The sequence below is a fragment of the Melospiza melodia genome, chromosome 1, assembly GCF_035770615.1.
Source record: "Melospiza melodia melodia isolate bMelMel2 chromosome 1, bMelMel2.pri, whole genome shotgun sequence".
NCBI classification, from domain to species: Eukaryota; Metazoa; Chordata; class Aves; order Passeriformes; family Passerellidae; genus Melospiza; species Melospiza melodia.
The window spans coordinates 70,208,599-70,226,042 of record NC_086194.1 but is presented as its reverse complement, the minus strand read 5'-3'; positions in this window follow the sequence as shown (position 1 = coordinate 70,226,042).

Sequence of the window (17,444 nt, the reverse complement as noted above, 5' to 3'; positions counted from 1 at the left end):
TACTAAATAGCACCTGCAATCTGCCATGCAGAAGCGGGGCAGCTTACTTTTGTTTGCCAGGGAAACGGGCCGAGGTTTGTGTCTGGGGGCCTATGGCTGGGAGTGACCGCCTGGCTCCTGAAAAGCTACGATAGAGAGGATGGTGACCAGACCCATGGTGGCACCAGTGCCAAGTTGGGCTGGTTTGATAGTACCAAGTGGCTCCTGCAATCTGCCATCAAAAAGTTGGCAGGCGAGTTTTGTTTTCCAGGGAAAAGCGCCGTTGTTTGTGTTTGGGGGACTGTGGGTGGGAGTGGCCGGCTGGCTCCTTAGAACACACGATACGCAGGATGGTTCCCAGACCCAAGGTGGCACCAGTGCCACGTCGGGCTGGTTTGATGGTGCCAAGTGGTTCCTGCAATCTGCCATCCTGAAGCGGGGTAGCTTACCTTTGTGTGCCAGGGAAACGGGCCGAGGTTTATGACTGGGGGCCTAGGGCTAGGAGTGACCGGCTGGCTCGTGAAAAGCTACGATAGGCAGGATGGTGACCAGACCCATGGTGGCACCAGTGCCAAGTTGGGCTGGTTTGATAGTACCAAGTGGCTCCTGCAATCTGCCATCAAAATGTTGGCAGGCGAGTTTTGTTTTCCAGGGAAAAGCGCCGTTGTTTGTGTTTGGGGGACTGTGGGTGGGAGTGGCCGGCTGGCTCCTTAGAACACACGATACGCAGGATGGTTCCCAGACCCAAGGTGGCACTAGTGCCAACTCGGGCTGGTTTGATAGCACCAAGTGGCTCCTGCAATCTGCCATCCAGAAGCGGGGAAGCTTACTTTTGTTTGCCAGGGAAACGGACCGAGGTTTTTTTCTGGGGGCCTATGGCTGGGAGTGACCGGCTGGCTCCTTAGAATCCACGATACGCAGCATGGTTCCCAGACCAGAGGTGGCACCAGTGCCAAGTCGGGCTAGTTTGATGGTGCAAAGTGGCTCCTGCAATCTGCCATCCAGAAGTGCGGTAGCTTACTTTTGTGTGCCAGGGAAACAGGCCGAGGTTTGTGTCTGGGGGCCTATGGCTGGGAGTGACCGGCTGGCTCCTGAAAAGCTATGATAGGCAGGATGGTGACCAGACCCATGGTGGCACCAGTGCCAAGTTGGGCTGGTTTGATAGTACCAAGTGGCTCCTGCAATCTGCCATCAAAATGTTGGCAGGCGAGTTTTGTTTTCCAGGGAAAAGCGCCGTTGTGTGTGTTTTGGGGCCTGTGGCTGGGAGTGGCCAGCTGGCTCCTTAGAATCCACGATACGCAGGATGGTTCCCAGACCCAAGGTGGCACCAGTGCCAAGTCGGGCTGGTTTGTTAGTACCAAGTGGTTCCTGCAATCTGCCATCCAGAAGCGGGGCAGCTGAATTTTGTTTGCCAGACAAAAAGGCTCTTGTTTGTATTTCGGGGCCTGTGGCTGGCAGTGGCCGGCTGGCTCCTGAAAATCCATGATACGCAGCTTGGTTCCCAGACCCAAGGTGGCATCAGTGCCAAGTAGGGCTGGTTTTATAGTACCCAGTGGCTCCTGCAATCTCCCATCCAGAAGCGGGGCAGCTGAGTTTTGTTTGCCTGTGAAACGGGCCGTTGTTTTTAATTGGGGTCTGTGGCCGAGAGTGTTCGGCTGGCTCCTGACAACCTACAATACGCAGGATGGTTCCCAGACCCAAGGTGGCACCAGTGCCAAGTCGGGCTGGTTTGATAGTACCAAGTGGCTCCTGCAATCTGCCATCCAGAAGCGGTGCAGTTGAGTTTTGTTTGCCAGAGAAAAGGGCCGTGGGTTGTGTTTGGGGGCATATGGCTGGGAGTGGCCGGCTGTCTCATTAAAAAGATCGATACGCAGGATGGTTCCCAGACCCAAGGGGGCACCAGTGCCAAGTCGGGCTGTTTTTATAGTACCAAGTGCGTCCTGCAATTTGCCATCCAGAAGAGGGGCAGTTGAGTTTTGTTTGCCAGAGAATAGCGCCGTTGTTTGTGTTTGGGGGCTTGTGGCTCGTAGTGGCCGACTGGCGCCTTAGAATCTGTGTTACGCAGCATGGTTCCCAGACCCAAGGTGGCACCAGTGCCAAGTTGGGCTGGTTTGATAGTACCAAGTGGCTCCTGCAATCTGCCATCCAGAAGCGGGGTAGCTTACTTTTGTTTGCCAGGGAAACGGGCCGAGGTTTGTGACTGGGGACCTATGGCTGGGAGTGAGCGGCTGGCTCCTGGAAAGCTACGATAGGCAGGATGGTTACCAGACCCATGGTGGCACCAGTGCCAAGTTGGGCTGGTTTGATAGTACCAAGTGGCTCCTGCAATCTGCCATCAAAAAGTTGGCAGGCGAGTTTTGTTTTCCAGGGAAAAGCGACATTGTTTGTATTTGGGGGCCTGTGGCTGGGAGTGACCGGCTGGCTCCTTTGAACCCACGATACGCAGGATGGTTCCCAGACCCAAGGTGGCACCAGTGCCAAGTTTTGCTGGTTTGATACTACCAAGTGCGTCCTGCAATCTGCCATCCAGAAGCGGGGCAGCTTACTTTTGTTTGCCAGGGAAACGGGCCGTGGGTTTTGTTTGGGGGCATATAGCTGAGAGTGGCCGGCTGGCTCCTGAAAATCCACGCTAGGCAGCATGGTTCCCAGATGCAATGTGGCACCAGTGCCAAGTCGGGCTGGTTTGATGGTGCAAAGTGGCTCCTGCAATCTGCCATCCAGAAGCGAGGCAGCTGATTTTTGTTTGCCAGAGGAAAATTCCGTGGATTGTTTTTGGGGGCATATTGCTGGGAGTGGCCGGCTGGCTCCTTAAAATGCTCGATACGCATGATGGTTCCCAGGCCCAAGGTGTCACCACTACCAAGTCGGCCTGCGGTTTTAGTATCAAGTTCATCCTGCAATTTGCCATCCAGAAGAGGGGCAGTTGAGTTTTGTTTGCCAGAGAAACGGGCCGAGGTTTCTGTTTGGGGACATATGGCTGAGAGTGGCCGGCTGGCCCCTGAATATCCACGATACAGAGCATGGTTCCCAGATCCAAGGTGGCACCAGTGCCAAGTTGGGCTGGTTTGATAGTACCAAGTGTCTCCTGCAATCTGCCATCCAGAAGCAGGGCAGCTTACTTTTGTTTGCCAGAGAAATAGGCCTAGGTTTTTGTTTGGGGGCCTGTGGCTAGGAGTGGCCGGCTGGCTCCTTAGAATCCACGATACGCAGGATGGTTCCCAGACCCAAGGTGGCACCAGTGCCAAGTCGGGCTGGTTTGATAGTACCAAGTGGCTCCTGCAAACTCCATCAAAAAGTTGGCAGGCGTGTTTTGTTTTCCAGGGAACAGCGCCGTTGATTTTGTTTGGGGGCCTGTGGCTAGGAGTGGCTGGCTGGCTCCTTAGAATCCACGATACGCAGGATGGTTCCCAGACCCAAGGTGGCACCAGTGCCAAGTCGGGCTGGTTTGATTACACCAAGTGGCTCCTGCAATCTGCCATCCAGAAGTGAGGCAGCTAAGTTTTGTTTGCGAGAAAAAAGGGCCGTGGTTTTTGTTGGGGGCCTGTGGCTGGGAGTAGCCGGCTGGCTCCTTAAAATCCACGATAGGCAGGATGGTTCCCAGACCCAAGGTGGCACCAGTGCCAAGTCGGGCTGGTTTGATAGTACCAAGTGGCTCCTGCAATCTGCCATCCAGAAGCGGGGCAGCTGAGTTTTGTTTGCCAGAGAAAAAGGCTGTGGTTTGTGTTTGGGGGCCTATGGCTGGCAGTGGCCGGCTGGCTCCTGAAAATCCACGATACGCAGCATGGTTCCCAGACCCAAGGTGGCACCAGTGCCAAGTCGGGCTCGTTTGACAGTGTCAAGTGCCTCCTGCAATCTCCCATCCAGAAGCGGGGCAGCTGAGTTTTTTTTGCCAGGGAAACGGACCTTTGTTTTTGATTGGGCTCTGTGGCCAAGAGTGGTTGGCTGTCTCCTGACAATCCACAATACGCAGGATGGTTCCCAGACCCAAGGTGGCACCAGTGCCAAGTTGGGCTGGTTTGATAGTACCAAGTGTCTCCTGCAATCTGCCATCCAGAAGCGGGGCAGCTGAGTTTTGTTTGCCAGAGAAAAGGGCCGTGGGTTGTGTTTGGGGGCATATGGCTGGGAGTGGCCACCTGGCTCCTTAAAATGCACGATACGCCGCATGGTAACCAGGCGCAAGGTGGCACCAGTGCCAAGTCAGGCTGTTTTTGTAGTACCCAGTGGCTCCTGCAATTTGCCATCCAGAAGCGGGGCAGTTGAATTTTGTTTGCTAGAGAAAAGGGCTGTGGTTTGTGTTTGGGGGCCTATGGCTGAGAGTGGCCGGCTGGCCCCTGAAAATCAACGATAGGCAGGATGGTTCCCAGATCCAAGGTGGCACCAGTGCCAAGTAAGGCTGGTTGTATGGTTCAAAGTAACTCCTGCAATCTGCCATCCAGAAGCGGGACAGCTGAGTTTTTTTTGCCAGAGAAAAGGTCCATGGTTTCTTTTTGGGGCATACGGCTGGGAATTGCCGGCTGGCTCCTTAAAATGCTCGATACGCAGGATGGTTCCCAGAGCCAAGGTGGCACCACTGCCAAGTCGGGCTCTTTTTGTAGTACCAAGTGCGTCCTGCAATTTGCCATCCAGAAGAGGGGCAGTTGAGTTTTGTTTGCCAGAGAAAAGGGCCGTTGTTTGTGTTTGGGGGCCTGTGGCTGGGAGTGTTCGGCTGGTTCCTGAATATGTACGATACGCAGGATTGTTCCCAGATCCAAGGTGGCAGCAGTGCCATGTTGTGCTGGTGTGATAGTCCCAAGTGGCTCCTGCAATCTGCCATCCAGAAGTGGGGCAGCTGATTTTTGTTTGCCAGAGAAAAGGTCCGTGGTTTGTTTTTGGGGGCATATGGCTGAGAGTGGCCGGCTGGCCCCTGAAAATCCACGATACACAGGATGGTTCCCAGATCCAAGGTGGCACCTGTGCCAAGTCGGGCTGATTTGATAGTACTAAGTAGCTCCTGCAATCTGCCATGCAGAAGCGGGGCAGCTTACTTTTGTTTGCCAGGGAAACGGGCCGAGGTTTGTGTTTGGGGGCCTATGGCTGAGAGTGACCGGCTGGCTCCTGAAAAGCTACAATAGGCAGGATGGTGACCAGACCCATGGTGGCACCAGTGCCAAGTTGGGCTGGTTTGATAGTACCAAGTGGTTCCTGCAATCTGCCATCCAGAAGCAGGGCAGTTGAGTTTTGTTTGCCAGAGAAAAGGGCCTTGGTTTGTGTTTGGGGGCATATGGCTGGGTGTGGCCAGCTGGCTCCTTAAAATGCACGATATGCAACATGGCTCCCAGACCCAAGGTGGCACAAGTGCCAAGTTGGGCTGGTTTGATAGTACCAAGTGGCTCCTGCAATCTTCCATGATCACGTGGAGAAATACTTTCTGGTTTCAGCCTCATGCTCTTTCTTCTCTCCCTCAACTTCTCTATCACCTCTCATCTGGTTCACATGCGCTGTCTTCAAGGTCCACAGGCTACTTTTCACAGAATCTTCTGGCCTGATGAAGTAAGGATGATGAATAGAACAGAGCTGGGATCTATTTTCCAGTTTGGATAAAATGCATTCTGCACACAAATCCAAGGAGAACGGGCTGCCCCGATGCCCAGAAAATCTTTCACTCCTGCTAGTGTTCTACGTCAACCGCAACTTAGTCTGAAAGAAAAGCTTTTTCTCTGAGAGCATCTGAGAGGTTTGCATGAAGCACTGATATCTGACATATGCAATTTTGAATAGGAGAGGAAAAAGAAAATGGCAAGGAGTTTTTAATTTTAGTGGTTTCAATTTTAATTTCCGTGCACTTTTTCAAAACTTGTCAGCTCAAATGCCCATCAACATCTTTTAGTCATCTGTAAGTCAGTATTCATATAAAATGTGCTTCAAATCCAAAGAATTTCAAATTTGCACTCCAAGCTTCTATGCCTAGATTTATGATTTCCTACACATATTAGATGAAAGGAAGGCCTTTTTTACTGTGGGAGTGCTGGAACACTGGAACAGGTTGCCCAGAGAAGTTGTGGGTGTCCCATCCCTGAAAGTATTCAAGGTCACCCTGGACGGGGCTTGGAGCAGCAACAAAGGAGAAGCTTGATGGTAGAGAAACAAAGTTGGACTATAGAAGAAACTCGGATTGAAGTATAGGATCAAGTTTTCTCTCAGCTCTTGGGGTAAATTCAAAGTTGTACAAAATGACATTTATCTGTGCTATTCACTACTGTAACAGAAAGTTTCATGAAAACTGTACAGAAGATAGTAAATTTTAAAAGAGATAAGAATTACAGCATAAAATCCATGGGATAGGTTACAACATGAGACACTCTCTAAGAGAAAATCTCTGTGTTTCAGCACTTCATCGGGGTAAGATTTCATGAAGTGCCAAAGAAGGCGGCAAAATATCATTCGGGACATTATTTACTGGAATTCAGCCTGGCCATTAGTAGGAACTGCCTTTGAACATATCATGTAGATATACCACACACACTTTCCCTTCACTGAAAAATTACTGTTTACAACAAATAAGCAATTGACAATCAAAATTGATTGAAAGCATCTTAAACATGTCAAGTATTTCATTGTAGATGATCTGTGATCCAAATGCTTCTTCCACCTTCGAGAGGGACAGAAGAATTCTTCCATATCATGATGGTTTAAAATTGTATCAACCAATGTTTTCTGCTGAAAAGATATCATCTATTTTTTTCTATTTTTGGAAGAAAATATTCCTAGACATACAACAGGTGAGAACTAAGTAATTTTAAAGAAACAAATGAAATGAAAATATTCTGTAAATAGAATGAAATGAAAAGCTGTGTTTTAAATAGGAGCTAAATATTAAACAGAATTTTTGTACCAGGCATTTGAATTACTGCACCAGCTCTTTTGCCCATCAAGAGAGGCATTTAGCATTTCAGTCTTTTCCAAGGTGTTCATGATCTGCTATGCTGATCTCTGTGTGTGCCTAGGTGTGTGTGGAGGGGGGGGCATATGAAGGGGAGTGTGTATGTTTGCTTTACAATTGTTGTGGCAGATTCATGCCTCAGCTCCACATTTTGTTTTAAAAAGGTCACACCGAGTGGATATGAAGTTTACTATCAACAAGAGATCGATTCCCAAATCATCCATTTGACTCTCCCTTATAAATCATGTGCTTTGTTGCATATTTTATCAAATATACTTTCAAGCCAGATGGAGGAAGGAGGATGTGGGAATCCCTCCACCATCTTGCAACTTTTATGTAAGTAGGTTTTCAAGAAAATCATCATTTCTCTTTTAAATATGTCTGGAACAGGCATGATGGTAGTGTCAACCTGTTGGAGTTTTTGTTGCTGGAAGAAGTTGTACAAAAGGATTGGTTTTTACATTGACCAGTTACTGAATCAAGCGCAGGAATACATTGGAAATTTAGCTGGGGGTTCCTTTTCCCAGCAGACTACTTCTAGAACGAGCTTGTACACTGAAGCTGACTCTTTTGCTCTCTTTTTGTTTCTTTCCTATTTTCTTGGCTTCTTTGCCACTATCTAGACAATTTTGGAACTTTGTTCCCAACTAAAATGGTTTCAATAGTCTGATTGTGATCATACATTTTTACAAGGAATTTTTAAAATCTTTCCTCGAGTCCAGAAAGTCAAGGACTTAGATCTTTTTCTTCCCTTATCAATATTGCCATGAAATTGATAAATAAAGACCAACTCTTTATTTTTGTTTTTAACCCACGTAGATAATTCCCATCCATTAATCCATTTTGTGGACCAATAGCTGCCATTCTGATGGAAGCTGTCACTTCTTAACAATAGGCATTCTGTGACTATGTTGACAGCACTTTGGGTGAAGATCCTAACTGGTCTTAGATATACATAGGGAGAAATTTGCTCAGCCAGTGTCAGTCTTAAGCATGCGTATCAGAAGATCTTTCTAGAGCTGGGAATTTTCCCATGAAAGGGATTCAGTTAGGGAAGAGACACTTGTGCCAGAGTTTTACATTCTTCTTGAACACTGCTTAAGGAACTTAGATGCCATGTCCATTTGGATCTCTGTCTGCACAGAACTTTGTCATGCCAGTGCTTTGAAATGCATCTTGAAGAGAATTCACTAGCACAGAATGAAAGAGAGTGGAAGGGGTTGGTGGGGCTAACCAGGCCCAACCCCCCTGCCTAAACCAGGATACCTAGAGCCTCTTGCCCAGGATTCTATCTGGGTGTACTTTTAATGTCTTCAAAGATCCAGGCTCCACAATCTTTCTGGGCAGTCTGTGCCGTGGTTCAGTCACCCTGACAGTAAAGAAACATTTACTGATGTTCAAAGGCAATCTCCTGTATTTCAGTGTGTGCCCACTGCCTCTTGTCTTTTCCCTCAGCATCACTGAAAAGACACTGATTCCCTCCCCTTTGCACTATTGCTTCCATATGTATGTGTGATGCCATGTAGAGGTATGTCAAAAACCTCCCTGAAGCCCAGGCAGATAATATTCCCTTCATCTACCAGTCAAGTTGATTCATCAGAGGAGTTTAAAGTGATGTTCAGCATGAAATTCCCCTGAAAAATCATGCTAACTACATTATTTGGTCATCTGTCATGTGCCTGGCAAGGATTTCCAGGAAGAGCTGCTTCATCAACTTCCTGGGGATAAAAAAGAGGCTGGCTGGTTTGTACTATGGCGAGTCCTCTTAATTGCCTTTTTTGAAGATGGGTGTCATTTGCTAACATCCACTCTTTAGCCTCTCTTGTCGTCTACATCTTAGCAAAACGCTTTTCCACTATGTCTGGCTAGGAAAAACTGTGCCAGCACAGAAAACATCTCCCATCGTGTTCTAGAAGTTGCACGGATGTCTGCCAAGTGTTTGGCAGGAAGAAAAGAAAAGTTGTCCAAAACAGCTTCCAATCGAATGTTCCTGTGATTGGAAAAGTCAGGAGAGTGCAAAGGTACTGTTTTCTATCAGTTGGCAAGGTGCGCACACAATCCCAGTGTTGTACAGCTTGCTTCTTCACCTTCCCGAAGCTGCCGCTCTCGCCGGCTGCCGGAGCCCAAGAAGCGGCTTCTTCGCGCAAAGACGATTGTGCCGCTCACAGGGCTCTCCTTAGCGCGGCTTCTGCCGAAAGACGCCCGGCAGCGGCTCTTACCTCCGGAGAGCATCCTACCTTCGTCTTTAGCTCCTCTTCTCATCTACACCTCGGCAAAAAGCTTTTCCACTATGTCTGGCTAGGAAAAACTGTGCCAGCACAGAAAACATCTCCCATCGTGTTCTAGAAGTTGCACGGATGTCTGCCAAGTGTTTGGCAGGAAGAAAAGAAAAGTTGTCCAAAACAGCTTCCAATCGAATGTTCCTGTGATTGGAAAAGTCAGGAGAGTGCAAAGGTACTGTTTTCTATCAGTTGGCAAGGTGCGCACACAATCCCAGTGTTGTACAGCTTGCTTCTTCACCTTCCCGAAGCTGCCGCTCTCGCCGGCTGCCGGAGCCCAAGAAGCGGCTTCTTCGCGCAAAGACGATTGTGCCGCTCACAGTGCTCACCTTAGCGCGGCTTCTGCCGAAAGACGCCCGGCAGCGGCTCTTACCTCCGGAGAGCATCCTACCTTCGTCTTTCGCGTCTTTTGTAGTCTACATCTTAGCAAAACGCTTTTCCACTATGTCTGGCTAGGAAAAACTGTGCCAGCACAGAAAACATCTCCCATCGTGTTCTAGAAGTTGCACGGATGTCTGCCAAGTGTTTGGCAGGAAGAAAAGAAAAGTTGTCCAAAACAGCTTCCAATCGAATGTTCCTGTGATTGGAAAAGTCAGGAGAGTGCAAAGATACTGTTTTCTATCAGTTGGCAAGGTGCGCACACAATCCCAGTGTTGTACAGCTTGCTTCTTCACCTTCCCGAAGCTGCCGCTCTCGCCGGCTGCCGTAGCCCAAGAAGCGGCTTCTTCGCGCAAAGACGATTGTGCCACTCACAGGGCTCTCCTTAGCGCGGCTTCTGCCGAAAGACGCCCGGCAGCGGCTCTTACCTCCGGAGAGCATCCTACCTTCGTCTTTCGCGTCTTTTGTAGTCTACATCTTAGCAAAACGCTTTTCCACTATGTCTGGCTAGGAAAAACTGTGCCAGCACAGAAAACATCTCCCATCGTGTTCTAGCAGTTGCACGGATGTCTGCCAAGTGTTTGGCAGGAAGAAAAGAAAAGTTGTCCAAAACAGCTTCCAATCGAATGTTCCTGTGATTGGAAAAGTCAGGAGAGTGCAAAGGTACTGTTTTCTATCAGTTGGCAAGGTGCGCACACAATCCCAGTGTTGTACAGCTTGCTTCTTCACCTTCCCGAAGCTGCCGCTCTCGCCGGCTGCCGGAGCCCAAGAAGCGGCTTCTTCGCGCAAAGACGATTGTGCCGCTCACAGGGCTCTCCTTAGCGCGGCTTCTGCCGAAAGACGCCCGGCAGCGGCTCTTACCTCCGGAGAGCATCCTACCTTCGTCTTTCGCGTCTTTTGTAGTCTACATCTTAGCAAAACGCTTTTCCACTATGTCTGGCTAGGAAAAACTGTGCCAGCACAGAAAACATCTCCCATCGTGTTCTAGAAGTTGCACGGATGTCTGCCAAGTGTTTGGCAGGAAGAAAAGAAAAGTTGTCCAAAACAGCTTCCAATCGAATGTTCCTGTGATTGGAAAAGTCAGGAGAGTGCAAAGGTACTGTTTTCTATCAGTTGGCAAGGTGCGCACACAATCCCAGTGTTGTACAGCTTGCTTCTTCACCTTCCCGAAGCTGCCGCTCTCGCCGGCTGCCGGAGCCCAAGAAGCGGCTTCTTCGCGCAAAGACGATTGTGCCGCTCACAGTGCTCTCCTTAGCGCGGCTTCTGCCGAAAGACGCCCGGCAGCGGCTCTTACCTCCGGAGAGCATCCTACCTTCGTCTTTCGCGTCTTTTGTAGTCTACATCTTAGCAAAACGCTTTTCCACTATGTCTGGCTAGGAAAAACTGTGCCAGCACAGAAAACATCTCCCATCGTGTTCTAGAAGTTGCACGGATGTCTGCCAAGTGTTTGGCAGGAAGAAAAGAAAAGTTGTCCAAAACAGCTTCCAATCGAATGTTCCTGTGATTGGAAAAGTCAGGAGAGTGCAAAGGTACTGTTTTCTATCAGTTGGCAAGGTGCGCACACAATCCCAGTGTTGTACAGCTTGCTTCTTCACCTTCCCGAAGCTGCCGCTCTCGCCGGCTGCCGGAGCCCAAGAAGCGGCTTCTTCGCGCAAAGACGATTGTGCCGCTCACAGTGCTCTCCTTAGCGCGGCTTCCGCCGAAAGACGCCCGGCAGCGGCTCTTACCTCCGGAGAGCATCCTACCTTCGTCTTTCGCGTCTTTTGTAGTCTACATCTTAGCAAAACGCTTTTCCACTATGTCTGGCTAGGAAAAACTGTGCCAGCACAGAAAACATCTCCCATCGTGTTCTAGAAGTTGCACGGATGTCTGCCAAGTGTTTGGCAGGAAGAAAAGAAAAGTTGTCCAAAACAGCTTCCAATCGAATGTTCCTGTGATTGGAAAAGTCAGGAGAGTGCAAAGGTACTGTTTTCTATCAGTTGGCAAGGTGCGCACACAATCCCAGTGTTGTACAGCTTGCTTCTTCACCTTCCCGAAGCTGCCGCTCTCGCCGGCTGCCGGAGCCCAAGAAGCGGCTTCTTCGCGCAAAGACGATTGTGCCGCTCACAGGGCTCTCCTTAGCGCGGCTTCTGCCGAAAGACGCCCGGCAGCGGCTCTTACCTCCGGAGAGCATCCTACCTTCGTCTTTCGCGTCTTTTGTAGTCTACATCTTAGCAAAACGCTTTTCCACTATGTCTGGCTAGGAAAAACTGTGCCAGCACAGAAAACATCTCCCATCGTGTTCTAGAAGTTGCACGGATGTCTGCCAAGTGTTTGGCAGGAAGAAAAGAAAAGTTGTCCAAAACAGCTTCCAATCGAATGTTCCTGTGATTGGAAAAGTCAGGAGAGTGCAAAGGTACTGTTTTCTATCAATTGGCAAGGTGCGCACACAATCCCAGTGTTGTACAGCTTGCTTCTTCACCTTCCCGAAGTTGCCGCTCTCGCCGGCTGCCGGAGCCCAAGAAGCGGCTTCTTCGCGCAAAGACGATTGTGCCGCTCACAGTGCTCTCCTTAGCGCAGCTTCTGCCGAAAGACGCCCGGCAGCGGCTCTTACCTCCTGAGAGTGGCAGCTTCGGGAAGGTGAAGAAGCAAGCTGTACAACACTGGGATTGTGTGCGCACCTTGCCAACTGATAGAAAACAGTACCTTTGCACTCTCCTGACTTTTCCAATCACAGGAACATTCGATTGGAAGCTGTTTTGGACAACTTTTCTTTTCTTCCTGCCAAACACTTGGCAGACATCCGTGCAACTTCTAGAAAACGATGGGAGATGTTTTCTGTGCTGGCACGGGTTTTCCTAGCCAGACATAGTGGAAAAGCGTTTTGCTAAGATGTAGACTACAAAAGACGCGAAAGACGAAGGTAGGATGCTCTCCGGAGGTAAGAGCCGCTGCCGGGCGTCTTTCGGCAGAAGCCGCGCTAAGGAGAGCACTGTGAGCGGCACAATCGTCTTTGCGCGAAGAAGCCGCTTCTTGGGCTCCGGCAGCCGGCGAGAGCGGCAGCTTCGGGAAGGTGAAGAAGCAAGCTGTACAACACTGGGATTGTGTGCGCACCTTGCCAACTGATAGAAAACAGTACCTTTGCACTCTCCTGACTTTTCCAATCACAGGAACATTCGATTGGAAGCTGTTTTGGACAACTTTTCTTTTCTTCCTGCCAAACACTTGGCAGACATCCGTGCAACTTCTAGAAAACGATGGGAGATGTTTTCTGTGCTGGCACGGGTTTTCCTAGCCAGACATAGTGGAAAAGCGTTTTGCTAAGATGTAGACTACAAAAGACGCGAAAGACGAAGGTAGGATGCTCTCCGGAGGTAAGAGCCGCTGCCGGGCGTCTTTCGGCAGAAGCCGCGCTAAGGAGAGCACTGTGAGCGGCACAATCGTCTTTGCGCGAAGAAGCCGCTTCTTGGGCTCCGGCAGCCGGCGAGAGCGGCAGCTTCGGGAAGGTGAAGAAGCAAGCTGTACAACACTGGGATTGTGTGCGCACCTTGCCAACTGATAGAAAACAGTACCTTTGCACTCTCCTGACTTTTCCAATCACAGGAACATTCGATTGGAAGCTGTTTTGGACAACTTTTCTTTTCTTCCTGCCAAACACTTGGCAGACATCCGTGCAACTTCTAGAACACGATGGGAGATGTTTTCTGTGCTGGCACAGTTTTTCCTAGCCAGACATAGTGGAAAAGCGTTTTGCTAAGATGTAGACTACAAAAGACGCGAAAGACGAAGGTAGGATGCTCTCCGGAGGTAAGAGCCGCTGCCGGGCGTCTTTCGGCAGAAGCCGCGCTAAGGAGAGCACTGTGAGCGGCACAATCGTCTTTGCGCGAAGAAGCCGCTTCTTGGGCTCCGGCAGCCGGCGAGAGCGGCAGCTTCGGGAAGGTGAAGAAGCAAGCTGTACAACACTGGGATTGTGTGCGCACCTTGCCAACTGATAGAAAACAGTACCTTTGCACTCTCCTGACTTTTCCAATCACAGGAACATTCGATTGGAAGCTGTTTTGGACAACTTTTCTTTTCTTCCTGCCAAACACTTGGCAGACATCCGTGCAACTTCTAGAACATGATGGGAGATGTTTTCTGTGCTGGCACAGTTTTTCCTAGCCAGACATAGTGGAAAAGCGTTTTGCTAAGATGTAGACTACAAAAGACGCGAAAGACGAAGGTAGGATGCTCTCCGGAGGTAAGAGCCGCTGCCGGGCGTCTTTCGGCAGAAGCCGCGCTAAGGAGAGCACTGTGAGCGGCACAATCGTCTTTGCGCGAAGAAGCCGCTTCTTGGGCTCCGGCAGCCGGCGAGAGCGGCAGCTTCGGGAAGGTGAAGAAGCAAGCTGTACAACACTGGGATTGTGTGCGCACCTTGCCAACTGATAGAAAACAGTACCTTTGCACTCTCCTGACTTTTCCAATCACAGGAACATTCGATTGGAAGCTGTTTTGGACAACTTTTCTTTTCTTCCTGCCAAACACTTGGCAGACATCCGTGCAACTTCTAGAACACGATGGGAGATGTTTTCTGTGCTGGCACAGTTTTTCCTAGCCAGACATAGTGGAAAAGCGTTTTGCTAAGATGTAGACTACAAAAGACGCGAAAGACGAAGGTAGGATGCTCTCCGGAGGTAAGAGCCGCTGCCGGGCGTCTTTCGGCAGAAGCCACGCTAAGGAGAGCACTGTGAGCGGCACAATCGTCTTTGCGCGAAGAAGCCGCTTCTTGGGCTCCGGCAGCCGGCGAGAGCGGCAGCTTCGGGAAGGTGAAGAAGCAAGCTGTACAACACTGGGATTGTGTGCGCACCTTGCCAACTGATAGAAAACAGTACCTTTGCACTCTCCTGACTTTTCCAATCACAGGAACATTCGATTGGAAGCTGTTTTGGACAACTTTTCTTTTCTTCCTGCCAAACACTTGGCAGACATCCGTGCAACTTCTAGAACACGATGGGAGATGTTTTCTGTGCTGGCACAGTTTTTCCTAGCCAGACATAGTGGAAAAGCGTTTTGCTAAGATGTAGACTACAAAAGACGAGAAAGACGAAGGTAGGATGCTCTCCGGAGGTAAGAGCCGCTGCCGGGCGTCTTTCGGCAGAAGCCGCGCTAAGGATAGCCCTGTGAGCGGCACAATCGTCTTTGCGCGAAGAAGCCGCTTCTTGGGCTCCGGCAGCCGGCGAGAGCGGCAGCTTCGGGAAGGTGAAGAAGCAAGCTGTACAACACTGGGATTGTGTGCGCACCTTGCCAACTGATAGAAAACAGTACCTTTGCACTCTCCTGACTTTTCCAATCACAGGAACATTCGATTGGAAGCTGTTTTGGACAACTTTTCTTTTCTTCCTGCCAAACACTTGGCAGACATCCGTGCAACTTCTAGAACACGATGGGAGATGTTTTCTGTGCTGGCACAGTTTTTCCTAGCCAGACATAGTGGAAAAGCGTTTTGCTAAGATGTAGACTACAAAAGACGAGAAAGACGAAGGTAGGATGCTCTCCGGAGGTAAGAGCCGCTGCCGGGCGTCTTTCGGCAGAAGCCGCGCTAAGGAGAGCCCTGTGAGCGGCACAATCGTCTTTGCGCGAAGAAGCCGCTTCTTGGGCTCCGGCAGCCGGCGAGAGCGGCAGCTTCGGGAAGGTGAAGAAGCAAGCTGTACAACACTGGGATTGTGTGCGCACCTTGCCAACTGATAGAAAACAGTACCTTTGCACTCTCCTGACTTTTCCAATCACAGGAACATTCGATTGGAAGCTGTTTTGGACAACTTTTCTTTTCTTCCTGCCAAACACTTGGCAGACATCCGTGCAACTTCTAGAACACGATGGGAGATGTTTTCTGTGCTGGCACAGTTTTTCCTAGCCAGACATAGTGGAAAAGCTTTTTGCCGAGGTGTAGATGAGAAGAGGAGCTAAAGACGAAGGTAGGATGCTCTCCGGAGGTAAGAGCCGCTGCCGGGCGTCTTTCGGCAGAAGCCGCGCTAAGGAGAGCCCTGTGAGCGGCACAATCGTCTTTGCGCGAAGAAGCCGCTTCTTGGGCTCCGGCAGCCGGCGAGAGCGGCAGCTTCGGGAAGGTGAAGAAGCAAGCTGTACAACACTGGGATTGTGTGCGCACCTTGCCAACTGATAGAAAACAGTACCTTTGCACTCTCCTGACTTTTCCAATCACAGGAACATTCGATTGGAAGCTGTTTTGGACAACTTTTCTTTTCTTCCTGCCAAACACTTGGCAGACATCCGTGCAACTTCTAGAACACGATGGGAGATGTTTTCTGTGCTGGCACAGTTTTTCCTAGCCAGACATAGTGGAAAAGCGTTTTGCTAAGATGTAGACGACAAGAGAGGCTAAAGAGTGGATGTTAGCAAATGACACCCATCTTCAAAAAAGGCAATTAAGAGGACTCGCCATAGTACAAACCAGCCAGCCTCTTTTTTATCCCCAGGAAGTTGATGAAGCAGCTCTTCCTGGAAATCCTTGCCAGGCACATGACAGATGACCAAATAATGTAGTTAGCATGATTTTTCAGGGGAATTTCATGCTGAACATCACTTTAAACTCCTCTGATGAATCAACTTGACTGGTAGATGAAGGGAATATTATCTGCCTGGGCTTCAGGGAGGTTTTTGACATACCTCTACATGGCATCACACATACATATGGAAGCAATAGTGCAAAGGGGAGGGAATCAGTGTCTTTTCAGTGATGCTGAGGGAAAAGACAAGAGGCAGTGGGCACACACTGAAATACAGGAGATTGCCTTTGAACATCAGTAAATGTTTCTTTACTGTCAGGGTGACTGAACCACGGCACAGACTGCCCAGAAAGATTGTGGAGCCTGGATCTTTGAAGACATTAAAAGTACACCCAGATAGAATCCTGGGCAAGAGGCTCTAGGTATCCTGGTTTAGGCAGGGGGGTTGGGCCTGGTTAGCCCCACCAACCCCTTCCACTCTCTTTCATTCTGTGCTAGTGAATTCTCTTCAAGATGCATTTCAAAGCACTGGCATGACAAAGTTCTGTGCAGACAGAGATCCAAATGGACATGGCATCTAAGTTCCTTAAGCAGTGTTCAAGAAGAATGTAAAACTCTGGCACAAGTGTCTCTTCCCTAACTGAATCCCTTTCATGGGAAAATTCCCAGCTCTAGAAAGATCTTCTGATACGCATGCTTAAGACTGACACTGGCTGAGCAAATTTCTCCCTATGTATATCTAAGACCAGTTAGGATCTTCACCCAAAGTGCTGTCAACATAGTCACAGAATGCCTATTGTTAAGAAGTGACAGCTTCCATCAGAATGGCAGCTATTGGTCCACAAAATGGATTAATGGATGGGAATTATCTACGTGGGTTAAAAACAAAAATAAAGAGTTGGTCTTTATTTATCAATTTCATGGCAATATTGATAAGGGAAGAAAAAGATCTAAGTCCTTGACTTTCTGGACTCGAGGAAAGATTTTAAAAATTCCTTGTAAAAATGTATGATCACAATCAGACTATTGAAACCATTTTAGTTGGGAACAAAGTTCCAAAATTGTCTAGATAGTGGCAAAGAAGCCAAGAAAATAGGAAAGAAACAAAAAGAGAGCAAAAGAGTCAGCTTCAGTGTACAAGCTCGTTCTAGAAGTAGTCTGCTGGGAAAAGGAACCCCCAGCTAAATTTCCAATGTATTCCTGCGCTTGATTCAGTAACTGGTCAATGTAAAAACCAATCCTTTTGTACAACTTCTTCCAGCAACAAAAACTCCAACAGGTTGACACTACCATCATGCCTGTTCCAGACATATTTAAAAGAGAAATGATGATTTTCTTGAAAACCTACTTACATAAAAGTTGCAAGATGGTGGAGGGATTCCCACATCCTCCTTCCTCCATCTGGCT